Consider the following 17,388-nt stretch of genomic DNA (forward strand, 5'->3'; position numbering starts at 1 on the left):
TCTGTTTGCTAACCTTACCCCTGACTGCAAACCCGTCGCTACCAAAAGCAGGCGGTATAGCGCCGGGGACAGAGCCTTCATTAGCTCTGAGGTGCGGCGCCTCCTGAAAGAGGGCATTATCGAGGGGAGCAGCAGCCCCTGGCGTGCCCAGGTCGTAGTCGTAAAGACCGGCGATAAAAACCGCCTGGTCATCGACTACAGCCAGACCATAAACAGATATACCCAGCTGGACGCATACCCCCTCCCCCGCATATCTGACATGGTCAATCAGATTGCACAGTATAAAGTATTCTCGACCATCGACCTGAAGTCGGCCTACCACCAACTCCCTATCCACCCTGAGGACCGCCAGTATACCGCCTTCGAGGCGAATGGGCGCCTATACCACTTCCTTAGGGTCCCCTTCGGTGTCACTAATGGGGTCTCGGTCTTCCAAAGGGAGATGGACCAGATGGTTGACCAGAACGAACTGCAGGCTACATTCCCCTACCTAGATAACGTCACTATCTGCGGCCGCGACCAGCAGGAACATGACGCGAATCTGGAGAAATTCCTCCGTACGGCCCAACGGCTGAACCTCACCTACAATAAGGAGAAATGCGTGTTTAACACCACGCGCCTTGCCATCCTCGGCTGCGTAGTGGAGAACGGAATCATCGGCCCCGACCCAGAAAGAATGCGCCCCCTCATGGAGCTACCCCTCCCCCACTGCCCTAAAGCACTTAGGAGAACCCTGGGGCTTTTCGCCTACTATGCCCAATGGGTACCCAATTACGCGGACAAAGCCAGACCCCTCCTGAAAGCCACTTCCTTCCCCCTCACGGAGGAGGCGTGCGCGGCCTTCTCCCTCATTAAGGGAGACATAGCCAAGGCCACGATGCACGCAGTGGACGAGTCCATCCCCTTTCAGGTGGAGAGCGACGCCTCCGACTTCGCCTTAGCCGCCACCCTAAACCAGGAGGGGAGGCCAGTGGCCTTCTTCTCAAGGACCCTACAGGGCCCCGAGATCCGACATTCGTCGGTCGAGAAAGAGGCCCAGGCGATCGTGGAGGCAGTACGGCGCTGGAGGCACTACCTGGCAGGCAAACGATTTACCCTCCTCACCGACCAGCGTTCGGTGGCTTTCATGTTTAATAACAAGCTGAAGGGCAAAATCAAGAATGACAAGATTTTGAGATGGAGAATCGAGCTCTCCACCTACGATTATGAGATCTTGTACCGGCCAGGCAAGCTGAACGAATCCCCTGATGCCCTTTCACGAATGACATGCGCCAGCGCGCATATCGATAGGCTTCAGACCCTCCACGACCAGCTCTGCCACCCCGGAGTCACCAGACTCTACCATTTCATTAAGGCCCGCAACCTGACCTACTCCATCGAGGAGGTCAGGACCATGACCAGGAACTGCCAGACCTGTGCGGAGTGCAAACCGCACTTCTATAGGCCGGACCGAGCAAGCCTGATCAAGGCCACCCGCCCCTTCGAGCGCCTGAGCATCGACTTTAAGGGGCCCCTCCCGTCCTCTGACCGTAATGTGTACTTCCTCAACATCGTTGATGAGTACTCCCGTTTCCCCTTTGCCTTCCCCTGCCCCGACATGACCAGTAGCACGGTCATTAAGTGCCTGAATGCCCTCTTCGCCTTGTTCGGGTTCCCGAACTATATACACAGCGACCGGGGCTCCTCCTTCATGAGCGAGGAACTCCGGCAATTCCTCCTAGAGAGAGGTATTGCAGCAAGCAGGACCACCAGCTACAACCCCAGAGGTAACGGTCAGGTGGAAAGAGAGAACGCGACGGTATGGAAGGCCGTCCTCTTAGCCTTAAAGTCTAAGGGCCTCCCAACCTCCCGCTGGCAAGAAGTCCTCCCGACAGCGATGCACTCCATCCGGTCATTACTTTGCACGGCCACTAACACCACCCCCCATGAACGAATGTTCGTTTTCCCCAGGAAGTCGACTACGGGAACCACTCTACCAACCTGGCTGACCGCCCCGGGGCCGGTCTGGCTGCGGAAACACGTGAGGACCCATAAAACGGACCCCCTGGTCGAGAGGGTGAACCTCCTGCACGCCAACCCCCAGTACGCCTACGTGGCGTACCCAGACGGGCGGGAGGACACTGTCTCCCTACGAGACCTCGCACCCTCAGCCGATCCGGAAACACCGCCACCACCCCCCCCAACCTCAGTCCAGGTAGACGGCATGCCGGAACCCCACGAGCCCTCGCCGACCACGCAAACACCAGCATCAACACCGGATAAGGCACCAGCACCGGATAAGGCAACACCACCGCTGCGGCGATCGGAGAGGCTTACGAAGCCTCCGGACAGACTGACCTACCAGAATTGGTAGTACACTTCACCCCGCCGGACTTAATTCTAAACAAGGGGTGAATGTGGTAAACCACGTTCACTATCGTTAGCACTGTTCACCACTGTTCGTTATAACTGTATCACTGACCACTATTGTATCACGGTACGAGGTCGCCTCTTGCCACACTGCTATACCTGGGATGACCACTGCCGACTCCGCCTTGGCTCCACCCACCAGGCCAGGTATAAAGGTGAGCGACTGGCTGGTATTCCTCCTGCTTGGATCGGATCACCCACGAGAGTGGGCTGTTATTTAGTCAATAAAAACCTTTAGTCACCTTCGTAACTCTTCGCCTTTTATTGGAGGAATTGATAGGTATATCAAGGACCTTTTAGCTGTAATCACTGGATAATGATTAGGAGTTGTGGCTGAATTTTCCTCCTTCCTAGTCCTTGTATAAATGTATATAACTGAAAGAAAGATTGTAATATCAGCCGTTTGTTATCCCGGTTTGTGGTTGGCATTCCATGTCCGAACAGTCATCTGTATAAAAATAAATTCTCCTAACCTCACTCTCTATTCTTTTGGTAATATTAAATTTAGCCCCTCTAGTTACCAACTTACTGACCACTGAAGATTGTTTTTCCTAATTGACTTTATCAAGACCCCTAATAATTTTGACCACATCCATTAGATCCTTCTCGGCTCTTAAGTTCCAGTTTCTCTCTTCTCTCCATATATCAAAAGCACCTCATCGCTGGCATTAATTTAGTAAATCTCTTCTGCCTCTTCTCTACTGCCTTGATCCATACACAACACCTAAAACTGGACAGAATATTTGTAACTACGAGCTAACCAGTTATTTGTGGAGAAAGAGTTAATGTTACTCGTTTCTTTCTCCACAGATGCTGCCTGACCTGAGTATTTCCAGCATTTTCTGGTTTTATTTCAGATTTCCAGCATCTGCGGTATTTTGCTTTTGTAACCAGTTATTTGTATGGGTGTAGCATTAGCATTACCTTTTGTACTTAATTACTCTATAAAATCTAGGATCTCATATGCATTTTAACAGTTTTAATCAATCTCTCCTTCCACTTTTAAAGATTTGTATATCTGAACCTCCAAGTCTTCTGCTCCTCTACTCCTTTTAAGTTTTACCATCTTATTTTTCCTCCCAAAATGTATCATTTCACAATCTATTATATGATGTCAGCCTTCACTCAATGGTAGCACTCTCACCTCTTAGCCAGAAGGCCGTGGATAGAAGCCTCATTCCAAAGACTTGAGCGTAAGTCCAACTAGGGATGGGCAATAACTGGCAGCATTGCCAGTGATGCCCACCTCCCAAGAATGAATTAAAAAGAAATCTAGGCTGACACTCTAGTGCAGTACTGAGGGAACACTACTCTGTCAGAGGTACCTTTTTTCAGAGGCGACACCAAAGCCAGACAGACATAAAGATCCCATGACATTATTCAAACAAGAGCATGGGAGCTCTCCCAGTGTCTTGCCCAACCAAGATTTATCCCTCAACCAGCATCACTAAACACACATTGGCCCAGAAATTCAGGAGCGCCCATTTGAGCACACTCGGGTAATTACCCTGCACCAAAATTGCAAGGTCCGAGGCTCCCAATATTGGGCCTCCGACCTCAACCTCTGAGCCGATGAGGTGGGAGATCGGGAGTCGGTAGTGTAGCGTCAGGAGGAGTACTCCTGCTCCTCCCAGCACCACATTCAGGTAAATGACTTACCTTTGTTACAGGTGTTCTGTAGGGCTGGTTTTCCACAGCATGGCGCTGGCTGCCTCAGGGCAAACCACCAATGGAGCGGGGACTTAAAGCAGGCATCAGGCCCCTTATTTGCATATGCAGTGGGCCATTGCCTGCTTCAGCTGTGGGTAAAGGATGCCTCCTTTGTTTTTACTCCTTAGGGCGGGTGGCGCATTCCCAGCTGGAAGTCTGTGCATGCTTCCCGCCCATCATTTTGGGGCCTAAGTAAGTTGTGTAGTGCCTGATAAATGGGTGCTACGTGGCCCAATTTTTAGGCCATTACCTGGTCATTTATTTAATTGATTTGTGTGATCTTGCTGCGAACAAATTAGAAAAATAGGAGCAGGAGTAGGCCATTCGGCCCTTCGAGCCTGCTCAGCCATTCAATATGATCATGGCTGATCCTCTATCTCAATACCATATTCCCACTCTCTCCCCATACCCCTTGATGCCTTTTGCATCTAGAAATCTATCTATCTCCTTCTTAAATATATTCAGTGACTTGGTCTCCACAGCCTTCCGTGGTAGAGAATTCCACAGGTTCACCACACTCAGTGAAGAAATTTCTCCTCATCTCAGTCTTAAATGTCCTACCCTATATCCTGAGACTATGACCCCTCGTTCTAGACCCCCCAGCCAGGGGAAACATCCTCCCTGCATCCAGTCTGTCTAGCCCTGTCAGAATTTTATACGTTTCAATGAGATCCCCTCTCATTCTTCTAAACTCTAGTGAATACAGGCCTAGTTGACCCAATTTCTCCTCATACGACAGTCCTGCCATCCCAGGAATCAGTCTGGTGAACCTTTGCTGCACTCCCTCTATGGCAAGTATATCCTATGTTAGGTAAGGAGACCAAAATTGCACACAGTACTCCAGGTGTGGTCTCACCAAGGCCCTGTATAATTATAGTAAGACATCCTTACTCCTGTACTCAAATCCTCTTGCAATGAAGGCCAACATACCATTTGCCTTCCTAATTGCTTGCTGCACCTGCATGTTTGCTTTCAGTGACTGGTGTACAAGGACACGCAGGTCCCTTTGTACAGCAACATTTTCCAATCTATCACCATTTAAATAATACTCTGCTTTTCCTACTGAAGTGGGTAACTTCATATTTATCCACGTAATACTGCATCTGCCATGTATTTGCCTACTCACTCAACTTGTCTAAATCGCCTTGAAGCCTTTTTGCATCCTCCTCACAACCCCACCTAGTTTCGTGTCGTCAGCAAACTTGGCTGCCATGTTTCCCTACATTACAAATGACTACCATTTAAAAGTATTTCATTGGCCCTGAAGCATTTAATGGGCGTCCTGAGGACGTGAAAGTCGTGTACACGCAAGATCTTTTATTCTTTTGTTTATTGTATATTAAAATGGTACATGGTTTTAGAATTCCAATGGTACAGCAACAGTGGTGCTGTGAACATAACGTTATGTGACAACCAGAAACAATGGGACAGCACCTAACGTTGTGACAGCCTCAAACGGAAGCCGAAGTAGTCCCCAAGAACTCACGTCTTAAAATAAACAGCGATTATGACCTCGCGGACGCCGTTAAATAGAGCAGAAATAACTGTCAGTCAGCACTTGTGCTCAGGAATCGATTCCTGTTAATGAAAGAAAATAGGTACTAAAAATGCATGTCAAGTAACATCCAAAAATTCCCTAATGGCATTCACGCACCGCACAAATAATATAAAATTGAAAACGTCGAATGGTGAGTGGAAAAGAGCTGCAGACATGAAAACGGAGGGACAACAAAATTAAGGCGCAGCGAGGAATGAAGACCACGCAAGGAAAACAAATCTGCTAGAAGCCACCTGTTCCACAGCAGGAGAGCAATGGGTGAGTGCCTGATAAAGCATATCCACCACACCTCCAAAGAGCAGAGGAAAATTCGTCAACCTCGACCCCCTGACCAAAAATCGAAACTAACTCCATAATTGCCGATCAGGAAAGAATCAGCACACAGCCTAAAGTGAGCACAAATCACAAACTCCCCCACTGATCACAACCCCACGCCACTGCTAAGCACAAAACCCCAGTCCCCTCCCGTTGAGCATGAATAGCAATCTCCTCCTCCCCGGCAGCTGGAAAGACCACACACCCTCGCTGACTGAAAGGACGAACAGCCAAATTAAGTGAAAGACGAGAACTGGAAGACTCGGGTGACAGTAGCCGCAAAGTACCTGTGGGGTGGAAGCAATGGACCGACTGTATTAGTAAAGTAACACAAGCGTTGGGGGTCCTAAAGTGGCTGGGAACAAGACAGGTCACTTACATCAACTGCCCCTCCCCAATGAGCAGAAACGCCTTCCATAGCTGAACATGGAATCGGAACACCCCTCCCCCAGTGAGCACGAACAACAAATTCCAACCTCTGATCATGCTCCACAATCCTCAATCTCCCCCGCCTCCATGATGAGCAGGATTCACGGCCTTCACCTGCCCCACCCAACCCCGTGAGAAGGAATTCGAACCCGGAACCCCTGCTGAGCACCAATCGCAACCCTCTCCTCTCCCTTCCCCCATCTCTCTCTTACACCCCTCCCTCCCTCCCAAATGTTCGCCACCCTCTCCCTGCCCTCCCATTGTCCTACTTCCCCCTCCTTGGTCCAATTCAATTATCCCTCACCCTTTAACCATGCTGCTCTCGGTCTTGTCTACCCGTCTGCAATGCGATGGAAGATAAATGAGTCTGTTTGTTTATTTGTTTGTTTTTGAGAAGAGCGATTGTCCCAAAGGCGGCCGGTGGGGGACACCACTATTCAAATCCCACCAGTCCGACAACCATCCATTCACCACTACGCTGTCCTTTAACCAAGCTCCTATCCATTGCCCAGTTGCTTGTTGGAAGGTATTTATAATGATTTGATAAATGAGGTACTAAAATATCTCGTGAATCCTACTCTACCTAGATTGATCACAGATCAATATTGTAAAACCCAAGCTTTATTTTTGAACTCGGTAAAAACATTATCGACCAACTCCCTCCTTCCAACAGTCGTCAAAAAATGCCCAGCAAAAGCAACTTTTCGAAATCCTTTGACTGACTTTCCGTGAATATTTAGTGTGGTAAATGTGGAGGAAAAACCCGGATACTACATCTTAAGGCCGCAAGGTTCAAGTACTCTTGTATTATTCATATATATCCAACTCGTCAGTAACAATGCGAGCAGTCGCAAGACCCACACAGGCTGCTCTAACCGCTCACGCACCGGTTCCATTTACTTCCTTGGCCACCCCCGCTGCAAAACACATACTTTGACGCAGTAGATAGGAGCAGAATTTCCGACACCGTTATATCTACTGCAATTAAAAGAGGCGGTTCAATGATATCGGTCTGTGGAAGGAAAAAGGACACAAAGAAATCCACCCAAAAGCAACTTGTCCTCCTTGTGCCAAGTTCCTCACAGTACTGTGGATTCTGGGACACATTAAACGTGAATGAATACAATTCCTACTACTATGTCAGTTGTACTAGAATACCCATATATATCTCACCCACCACCACATCCACATCCCGCCAAAAGACGTGTTACATATTTAAATTCGTGAATTCCAGCTGTAATATGAAAATGTTACAAGCGGGGGCTCGTACCCCGCCCTCGCTCGTAAATATTCAGACTATGTTGGGATGTTAATACAATTAAGCTCTTTCCAGATAATGTCATAACAATCCCGTTACAACCAACTGTAAGATGCATCCATCTATTGTTTTATCCCTATCATTATCAAATTAAGATTGACTTTTGGTTTGAGTAAAATGAATTGAGTTTATCAGGATATCATAATGCTTCTTAAAAAATACATTTCTATAGCGCCTTTCACGACCACCATGCGTGCCAAAGCGCTTTACAGCCAATAAAGCACTTTTTGAAGTGTAGTCACTGTTGTAATGTGGGAATCACGACAGCCAATTTGCGCACAGCAAGCTCACACAAACAGCAATGTGATAACCAGATAATGTTTTAGTGATGTTGGTTGAGGGATAAATATTGGTCAGGACACGGGGATAACTCGTCAGCTCTTCTTCAAAAATAGTGCCATGGGATCTTTTAAGTCCACCCGTGAGTGTAGATGGGCCTCCAAAAGAAGGCACCTCCGACAGTGCAGCTCCCCCACAGCACTGCACTGGAGTGTCAGCCTAGATGTTTCCACTCAAGTCCTGGAGTGCAACTTGCACCCACAACCTTCTGACTCAGAGGCAAAGTGTGCTACCAATTGAGTCACTGGCTTAACGGACTTACATTTCCGAACAAGAAGCAGCTTGGAAACACTCCCAGCTTTCCTTACTATGGAACCAACCAAAGAAAAACAAGTTAATTGAGGCATTTGTTTATCGTGTTTGTCGAGCTGGAAGAGTGCATCGTGTGGATTCAGCAATTGCCTGGCGAAGTATGGGAAATGTATTCATTCGAATGAAAGAAATGGACAGTTTCACAACCAGTCTACCGTTCCGAGTTTGTCTCTGTGTTCCAGTCTCCCGAACATGTTACCCTCCCTGCTCGCACCGAGCCCAGTACCAGCGAGATGCTGTAAAACGTCAATCAGCAACTGCCAGCCTATCGGTGATAATAGGCAATCAACACAAAATCACCGCCGCTGGGCATTCGCAATTTTACACCACGCCATAATTAAACCACTGCGATAAATAAATCAGTGTCTGAGGAAAATATTTACAGCAAACGACCACGCTTTGATTGCTGAATGTTATTCTCTTGCATGTTTCTGTATTTTTACCTACCCAAACGCGGTTTCATTACTTCAAAACTGACTGATTTCCATCAGATAAATCGGCCAACTACTGGAAATCTCTACGCGTTAGTGCCAGACGCAGAGCACGTCCAACAGCAGACAGACGAAACAGAAAGTAAATAACTTTAAACAAAAGATAAAGATAAAGAGCAAACGATTACCAGAATCATCGTACCTTTAATAGATTTCAACACGGACCCACATAAAGTCCAGGAAATGGAGAGCGCATTAAAAAAAAAACCGGCTTGCGTATTGAGTACATCAATCATCCATCTAACAGCAATCAAGAGAACGAGGACACGCTCACACTGTCGCTGTTGTACACACGTAGGCTGTGGCCATGTAAATGTTATATACACAGTGCTCAGGCAGAAGAAGCGGATGGGGGAAGAGTTACAAATGTGCAAAAGATTCTGAAACCGAGACCACGAAACACCTGGCAGAGCGATCAGGCGAAGAGCGGCTGAATGAGACGCCTCAGTGTGGTATCGCGGCTTCATCTCTCATTACACGCCTGTGTCAGCAGAACGGCCGTGAACTCATTTCCTCCCTCACTGGTGCAACCGCCAGAGGAGAGGAATAACACACATTCAAACAATGGCTTTTACTGAACAAGCCTCAGGTTCTCTCTGCAGGACCGTCAAGTCAATGTTCGACATGAAACACACACACGCCCGCGCAGTTATTCGGGTGATCCGGTCCTCTGGGAAACCAAACAGCACGCGCTCCATTGTGACGGTGTGCAGCAAGAATGACATGCACACTGCAGATTACAAAGTTTGGGTTGCACTATAATTATTCAGAAAATGACTAATAGTGGTAAATGGACTGCAGCTTAAAGTTACACTATGCGAGCCTGGCGGTCGTCTTTTAAAGAGTGAATGTGTAATGGGCAAAATAGGTAATTTATGACGCGTCATGTAACCACTCCCCCCCCACCCACACACACAGTGTACTGACAAACCTCGTGCAATCACACGCTGCACACACACACAGAAATGCATATACTGTACAGGGAGACTTACAAAAGTTAAATCCCCAAAGTCGATCAAAATACTGTTTTACAATTTCTGGCTCCTCTGTCCCTGGGATTTAGCTTTCTTGGTCCGATGTCATGACTGCACGAAACATATCAAGGCTCATGATTTGCCGAGTCCATCCTCAGTACGTAGTTGTATTGCTATCCAACAGAACACTGAATACGCGACAATATTATATTAACCTTTATTTAAAGTTATGAAAATGTAATTTACAGTCATTTCCAGCTTATAGGGGTTCAAACGAAGGGAAACTCTGAAATGCATGCTGGGATGAGTTGTTTCTGTTCCATTTTAATAACAGACAGAAGGAACTACTGTGGTGGCTCGCAGTTAGAGAGCTCTCCAGCTCTGGTATTTTAACCACCCCCTTTTCCTCTTCAGGCAGCCGTGTCTCGTTTCTCCTCCAGCTAGGTCCTTGTCCGCGCGGGCTTCAGAAACATCAGAACTTCCTTCCGCTCAGCTGCACACTGAAACCAGTTTATTTCAAAGCAGATCGAGTTGGAGGAAAAGCGCGCCATGGTTTCCCAACTTTCCGCCACCGTTGATGAATCATCACTCCCCCTCCCTCCCTCCCTCCGGCACCTGCGAAGTCTCTCTGGACATATCCAAACAATCAGAAATTCGCAAACACGAGAGAAGAAACATCAATCAGCAGGAACCAGTTCGGCCAGGCCCTGCCTATCAGCCCACAGCAGACACACATTACTGCTTTGTATCAGAGCTTCACAGATCTTGATGGCTGCGAGGCGCTGCTCCCTCCCCGTCATTGTTGCAGCTAATGTGCAAAGTCACGATGGCCCGCGCGGAGAGTGCTACACCCGCACGGTGGCCTCAGCAACGCCTGGCAAAATCGCCTTACTGGGAAGCAGAAATGTGGGATATTTCAGGGAATATGCTTTTTGGCCGCATTGTTTGGCATTAAAATAAACTTACATAAACGGTCCCTTTTAGAATTTCCTAGCCTGGTCAAACTGTTTTTCTAAATTCAACGTGTGGAGAACATATACATAAGGAAAAATGAAACCGCCAACCAAATGAATTAATGTTTGTAGGTCTTCGGTTCTGAAGCACTGTAATATTGAATTCACGTGACTACAGCTTACTCATTCCGAGAGTTGAGTTATTAGTTTTATAGGCCGGTCTCAGCTTAGAGATACAATAGTTTCGTGCAAGATATTTTTGATTGAACTCTGTAGTAAAGCCCGACGCTATTTGCATGGTACTTTAAACCCCAATGTTAAAATTGGCTGGGTTCTTAGATTGCTTTTAAAATATTACCGATTCTTCAATCAGCCGTTACATACTTCTGATTTACCGGTTAATTAGGTCGGTAAATGGGCCTCGCCTCAAAAAGGACATGATTAGTCCAGATCAACAAAGGAATATATATGGCAGGGTTTGTGATAATATCTCCACAAATTCATTTCATTTCCGAAAAACACTCGGAGCTACACGGTATACCAAAGGCGAAGAAGTGTGGCCGCAATTTCGACGGAACAGCAAAAAAGGAGACCCCAAAAGGGACAGGATCAAGGAAACCAAAAATCAAGATTTTGGTGTTCCACAGCAGTGAAATAAAAAAGGATGATTTTATGTAGTGACCTCTAGTCGCAGCCAATTTCAATGTTCTGTGATTTAGGTTATATTCAAACAATCGTCGCACAATTCGTTACTGGTGGTGCCTCATTCTTCAAAAATCGGTAAATTGCATCACTACGTTCACCCTTACAATTAGTCTTGTGGTATTTAATTCACTTTTAAATTCGCCAAGGACCAAGCCAATGCTGAGCAATACGTTTTGTCACTACTGCCGGGTTCAGGTGATTAGAGAGCAGCGCACTTTGGTACATTATTAAAACGTGTCCAGTCGCTTTACAAATCAATAGGATAGCTGTTCGGAAGTCTTAACCAACCTGACTTTTCATTTTAATTGGATATATCCCATCAATTCTGACAGACAAATCTCCGTGCAGTATCAATAGGCTAGGACCTATTTGGATATAAAGCTGCCAGTTGGAATCCTGTAAAGGTAACTGGGATTGAACTTATTCGCTGTCGCGAGAGGTGAACCAGATGCTCAACATTTGTACAAATCCCCTGGGTGACTTTCAAGGAGTCACTGGTCGCGGAGTGCATTGTGTTCTCAATCTTGCAATGACCAAGATATAGTCACAGATACTAAAAATGGATGTCTACAAATTCAAATCATACACGTGCTACAATATTGGCATTTTACCAAACGCACACTTTTTTAAATTCGTTCCTGGGATCTGGGCGTCGCTGGCAAAGCCAGCATTTATTGCCCATCCCTAACTGCCCTCGAGAAGGTGGTGGTGAGCAATTATGAAATGCCATCAAATAACTGGTGCTTATTCAAATTTATATTTAAAAGCTACTGCAATGTCTTTTTTTAATCAAATCTGGTTGATGGCAGACTTCAATATTTTATAACATACTAGTCGATGTCCGTAACGTTGCACACGGGTGAGTCAAGATCAAAATGTAGTCTTCGTGAAGGGGGATTAGAGGGGGGAAATGATTGGAACTGGGCATGCAAAGGTAAATCAGTCTCGGTTTAAAGTCATATATTCTGTTTTGTATAATATTTTGATTTTATATGAATTTATAGTTAAGTACCGAAAGGTAGTGCAATTTGGAGAGCAGAGTTGTTTGTAGCATTGGAGTTTCTCAAGTACAGGGGTGGAGCTGGGAGATGCATAAATCGGGTGTTACAACACCCTCACTGGCAGGAAGGTGTAATTACAACATGCCAAGTTTACATAAGACAGTTTACTCTATAAATGTGAACATATAATTGGAAAAGTTGTTAGTAAGTACACACAGACATAATTTTTAACATTTTACTAGTCATCACCTGTGGCCTTGCACACAGGGAGTTAGTAGGATTAGAGGGTGGGGAATAATTGGACCCCAGTATGCAGATGTAATTCAGGCTCCTTTTGCTTTGTACAATCATTCCTTTTGTCATTTAATCACTCCTGCCTATCACAGACCTGCCCTTTTGTTCTTTCCTCCCTGCCCCCCTCCCCCTTTCCCTGCCTCAAATTGCTTAAAGCATATTACATCTCCAACTTTTTCCAGTTCTGACGAAAGATTGTCTGTTTCTCTCTCCACAGATGCTGCCTGACGTGCTGAGTATTTCCAGCATTGTGTTTTTATTTCCTATTTTAAATTCATACATTCTATCCTTGCTTGTATAATATTTTGATTTTATGCATTAATTTACCAAAATTTTGGAAGCTGAGAAGAGTTGGTTAAAGCAGAGGAGATTCTCTGCAGTACTGGGAGATGTAAAATTAAGGTGCTACAGTGCCACCACTGATAGGAGGGTGCAGTTCCAGTGTGACAAGTTTACATCGGGAGTGTCTATCATAAATGCAGACATAGGAATTTATAATGAGAAAAGTTGACAACAGGAAGTATGATTTTGTAAACAGGAAATGCACAGGTATAAGATTTTCAATATATTCTTGATACAGATGAGGAGATTCTGTGTTTTCCAAATCTGTGGATAACCAACAGGAACAACAAAGCAACTATTAAAGATGCAGGTCACCTTGATTCCAAATACACTTAATATGAAACATGTTATTGCAATGTTTAATACCCTCCCATGCTGGACAACAACAACTTGCATTAATATAGTGCTGATAATGTAGTAAAACATTCCAAGGCACTTCACAGGAGCATTACCAAACAAAATTTGACAAAGCCACATGAGATATTAGGACAGGTGACCAAAAGCTTGGTCAAAGAGGTAGGTTTTAAGGAGCGCCTTAAAGGAGGTTAGAGAGGTAAAGAGGCGGAGAGGTTTAGGGAGGGAATTCCAGAGCTTCAGGCCTAAGCAGCTGAAGGCATTGGCACCGATGGTGGAGCTGTGAAAATTGGGGATGTGCAAGAGGCCAGAATTGGAGGAGCACAGAGATCTCGGGAGGTTACTGAGACAGGGAGGGGCGAGACCACTGAGGGATTTGAAAACTAGGGTGAGGATATTAAGATCTAAGCCAGGGGTTCCCAAACTGTGGTAAGTGTACCCCTGGGGGTACGGGGGACATCTCTAGGGGGGTACGCAGGAGAAATTGTCTAATGGTGGATTTTATTTATTGCATTTTTATAATAGGGTACTCAGACGAAGCTTTCAAACTCTGAAAATGTGTTATATAAAAGTAGTTAATAAAACATGTACCAATGACATACAGAGCCCTCACCTCCAATCACCATACACTACAGCATGGTTTCAGTTTCCCAGCAACTAACCAGTCTAACTGAGCTCAGAACGAAGTTGTTTTTTTTTTCAGTTGTATACATCACACTATATCACCTGGTCACAATGTATTGGCATCCGAACCGATGGAGCAAAGTCAATGACAGTTAGGTATAGTAGAGTAGTGACACGTATCAGAGCAGTCACTTCCAGTGCAATTTGAGTGCACTGTTGTATACATAAGGGAAGCACTTGCTACCAAAAAGCATCCCTACCTACTTGGAGCTGCTGGACAATGCGGTGAAGATGGTAAGCTTTATAAAAGCTTGACCCTTGAATCCAGAATATTTTCCAGTCTATGTAATAAGATGGGAAGTGAGCACGTCAATCTATTGCTCCACACAGGCGTTTGATGGCTGTTGTATGGGTGTATTGTAATTTGTACATTTTGCACAATGCTTGGGAATTAAAGGGGTTAAAATATTAAACCTATATGCTGGTAGGGGTACGCGGGCAGCTGGTAGATCTGAAAGCGGCTATGCAATAAGTACATTTTGGGAACTTCTGATCTGGGCGACGCTGGACTGGGAGGTAATGTAAGTCAGCGTGCACAGGGGTGATGGGACTTGGTGCAAGTTAGGTTATGGGCAGCAGAGTTTTACACGTACTGTGGAGACACTGCCTATTTAACCTGAGTACTGTACTGCTAAATCAAAAGAGCTTTATTTTTTTTGACATGAACTCTTAATTTCTTTCAAATAATCTCTGGCTGGTTCATTTGATGGGAACAGTTACTGGACTAGTAATCCAGAGGCCTGGACTAATGATCCGGAGAAGTGAGTTCAAATCCCACCACAGCAGCTGGGGAATTTAAATTCAGTTAATTAAATAAATCTGGAATAAAAAGTATCAGTAATGGTAACTATTGGATTGTCATAAAAACCCATCTGGTTCACGAATGGCCTTTAGGGAAGGAAATCCGCTGTCCTTACCTGGTCTGGCCTATAATGTGACTCCAGGCTGAGCAAGCCGCTCAGTTGTAAAAACCACTACGAAAAACAAGAATAATCAAACCGGACGGACCACCCGGCATTGACCTCAGCACCGGCTACGGACACGACAATGGCACACCCAGCCCAGTCGACGCTGCAAAGTCCTCCTCACCAACATCTGGGGACTTGTGCCAAAGTTGGGAGAGCTGTCCCACAGACTAGTCAAGCAACAGCCTGATGTAGTCATACTCACAGAATCATACCTTTCAGCCAATGTCCCAGACTCCTCCATCACCATCCCTGGGTATGTCCTGTCCCACCGGCAGGACAGACCCACCAGGGGTGGTGGCACAGTGGTATATAATCGGGAAGGAGTGGCCCTGGGAGTCCTCAACATTAACTCCGGACCCCATGAAATCTCATGGCTTCAGGTCAAGCTTGGGCAAGGAAACCTCCTGCTGATTACCACCTACCGCCTTCCCTCAGCTGATGAATCAGTACTCTGCCATGTTGAACACCACTTGGAATAAGCACTGAGGGTAGCAAGGGCACAGAATGTACTCTGGATGGGGGACTTTAATGTCCATCACCAAGAGTGGCTTGGTAGCATCACTACTGACTGAGCTGGCCGAGTCTTGAAGGACATAGCTACCAGTCTGTGTCTGCGACAGGTGGCGAGAGAACCAACATGAGGGAAAAACCTACTTGACCTCGTCCTCACCAATCTACCTGTCGCAGATGCATCTGTCCATAACAGCATTGGTAGCAGTGACCATTGCACACAATCATTGCGGAGACGAAGTCCCGTCTTCAGCTGAGGCCACCCTCCATCATGTTGTGTGGCACTGCCATCATGCTAAATGGGATAGATTCAGAACAGATTTAGCAGCTCAAAACTAGGCATCCATGAGGCGCTGCGGGCCATCAGCAGCAGCAGAACTGTATTCCACCACAATCTGTAACCTCATGGCCCAGTATATCCCTCACTCTACCATTACCATCAAGCCAGGGGACCAACCCTGGTTCAATAAGGAGTATAGAAGAGCATGCCAGGAGCAGCACCAGGCGTACCTAAAAATGCGGTGCAAACCTGGGGTAGCTGCAACACAGGACTACATGCATGCTAAAAAGTGGAATCAGCATGCTATAGACAGAGCTAAGCGATCCCACAATCAATGGATCAAATCAAAGCTTTGCAGTCCTGCCACATCCAGTCATGAATGGTGGTGGACCATTAAACCACTAATGGGAGGAGGAGGCTCCATGATGGTGGAGTCCAGCACGTGAGTGCAAAAGACAAGGCTGAATCGTTTGCAACCATCTTCAGCCAGAAGCCACGAGTGGATGATCCATATCGGCCTACTCCTGAGGTCCCCACCACCACAGAAACCAGTCTTCAGCCACTTCGATTTACTCCACGTGATATCAAGAAATGGCTGAGCACACTGGATACAGCAAAGGCTGTGGGCCCCGACAACATCCTGGTTATCGTGCTGAACACTTGTGCTCCAGAACTAGCGGCGCCTTTAGCCAAGCTGTTCCAGTATAGCTACAACACTGGCATCTATCCGATAATGTGGAAAACTGGCCAGGTATGTCCTGTCCACAAAAAGCAGGACAAATCAAATCCAGCCAATTACTGCCCCATCAGTCTACTCTCAATCATCAGCAAAGTGATGGAAGGTGTCATCGACAGTGCTATCAAGCGGCACTTACTCACCAATAACCTGCTCACCGATGCCCAGTTTGGATTCCGCCAGGACCACTCAGCTCCAGACCTCATTACAGCCTAGGTCCAAACATGGACAAAAGAGCTGAATTCAAGAGGTGAGGCAAGAGTGACTGCGCTTGACATCAAGGCGCCTTAGCAAAACTGAAGTCAATGGGAATCGGTGGGAAAATGCTCCACTGGCTGGAGTCTTACCTAGCACAAAGGAAGATGGTTGTGGTGGATGCAGGTCAATCATCACAGCCCCAGGACATCACTGCAGGAGTCCCAACCATCTTCAGCTGCTTCATCAATGACCTTCCCTCCATCATTAAGGTCAGAAGTGGGGATGCCTGCTGATGACTGCACAGTGTTCAGTTCCATTCGCAACCCCTCAGAAAATGAAGCAGTCCTCACCCGCATGCAGCAAGACCTGGACGACTTTCAGGCTTGGGCTGATAAGTGGCAGGTAACATTTGCGCCACACAAGGGCCAGGCAATGACTATTTCCACCAAGCGAGCGTCTAACCTCCTTCACATTCAACAGCATTACCATCACCGAATCCCCCACCATC

At 46.5% G+C, this 17,388-nt stretch overlaps 1 protein-coding gene across 1 annotated transcript in view; it reads right to left on the reverse strand.

Annotated features, from left to right (window-relative positions):
- bcor (BCL6 corepressor) overlaps positions 1 to 17,388 on the reverse strand; it is a 237,208-nt gene that overhangs the window by 192,336 nt on the left and 27,484 nt on the right. The gene's annotated exons all lie outside the window — the stretch shown is intronic.

This window comes from Somniosus microcephalus, chromosome 14 (genome assembly GCF_052327205.1).
Source record: "Somniosus microcephalus isolate GS21.2 chromosome 14, FLI_Smic_1.0, whole genome shotgun sequence".
Classification (NCBI taxonomy): Eukaryota; Metazoa; Chordata; class Chondrichthyes; order Squaliformes; family Somniosidae; genus Somniosus; species Somniosus microcephalus.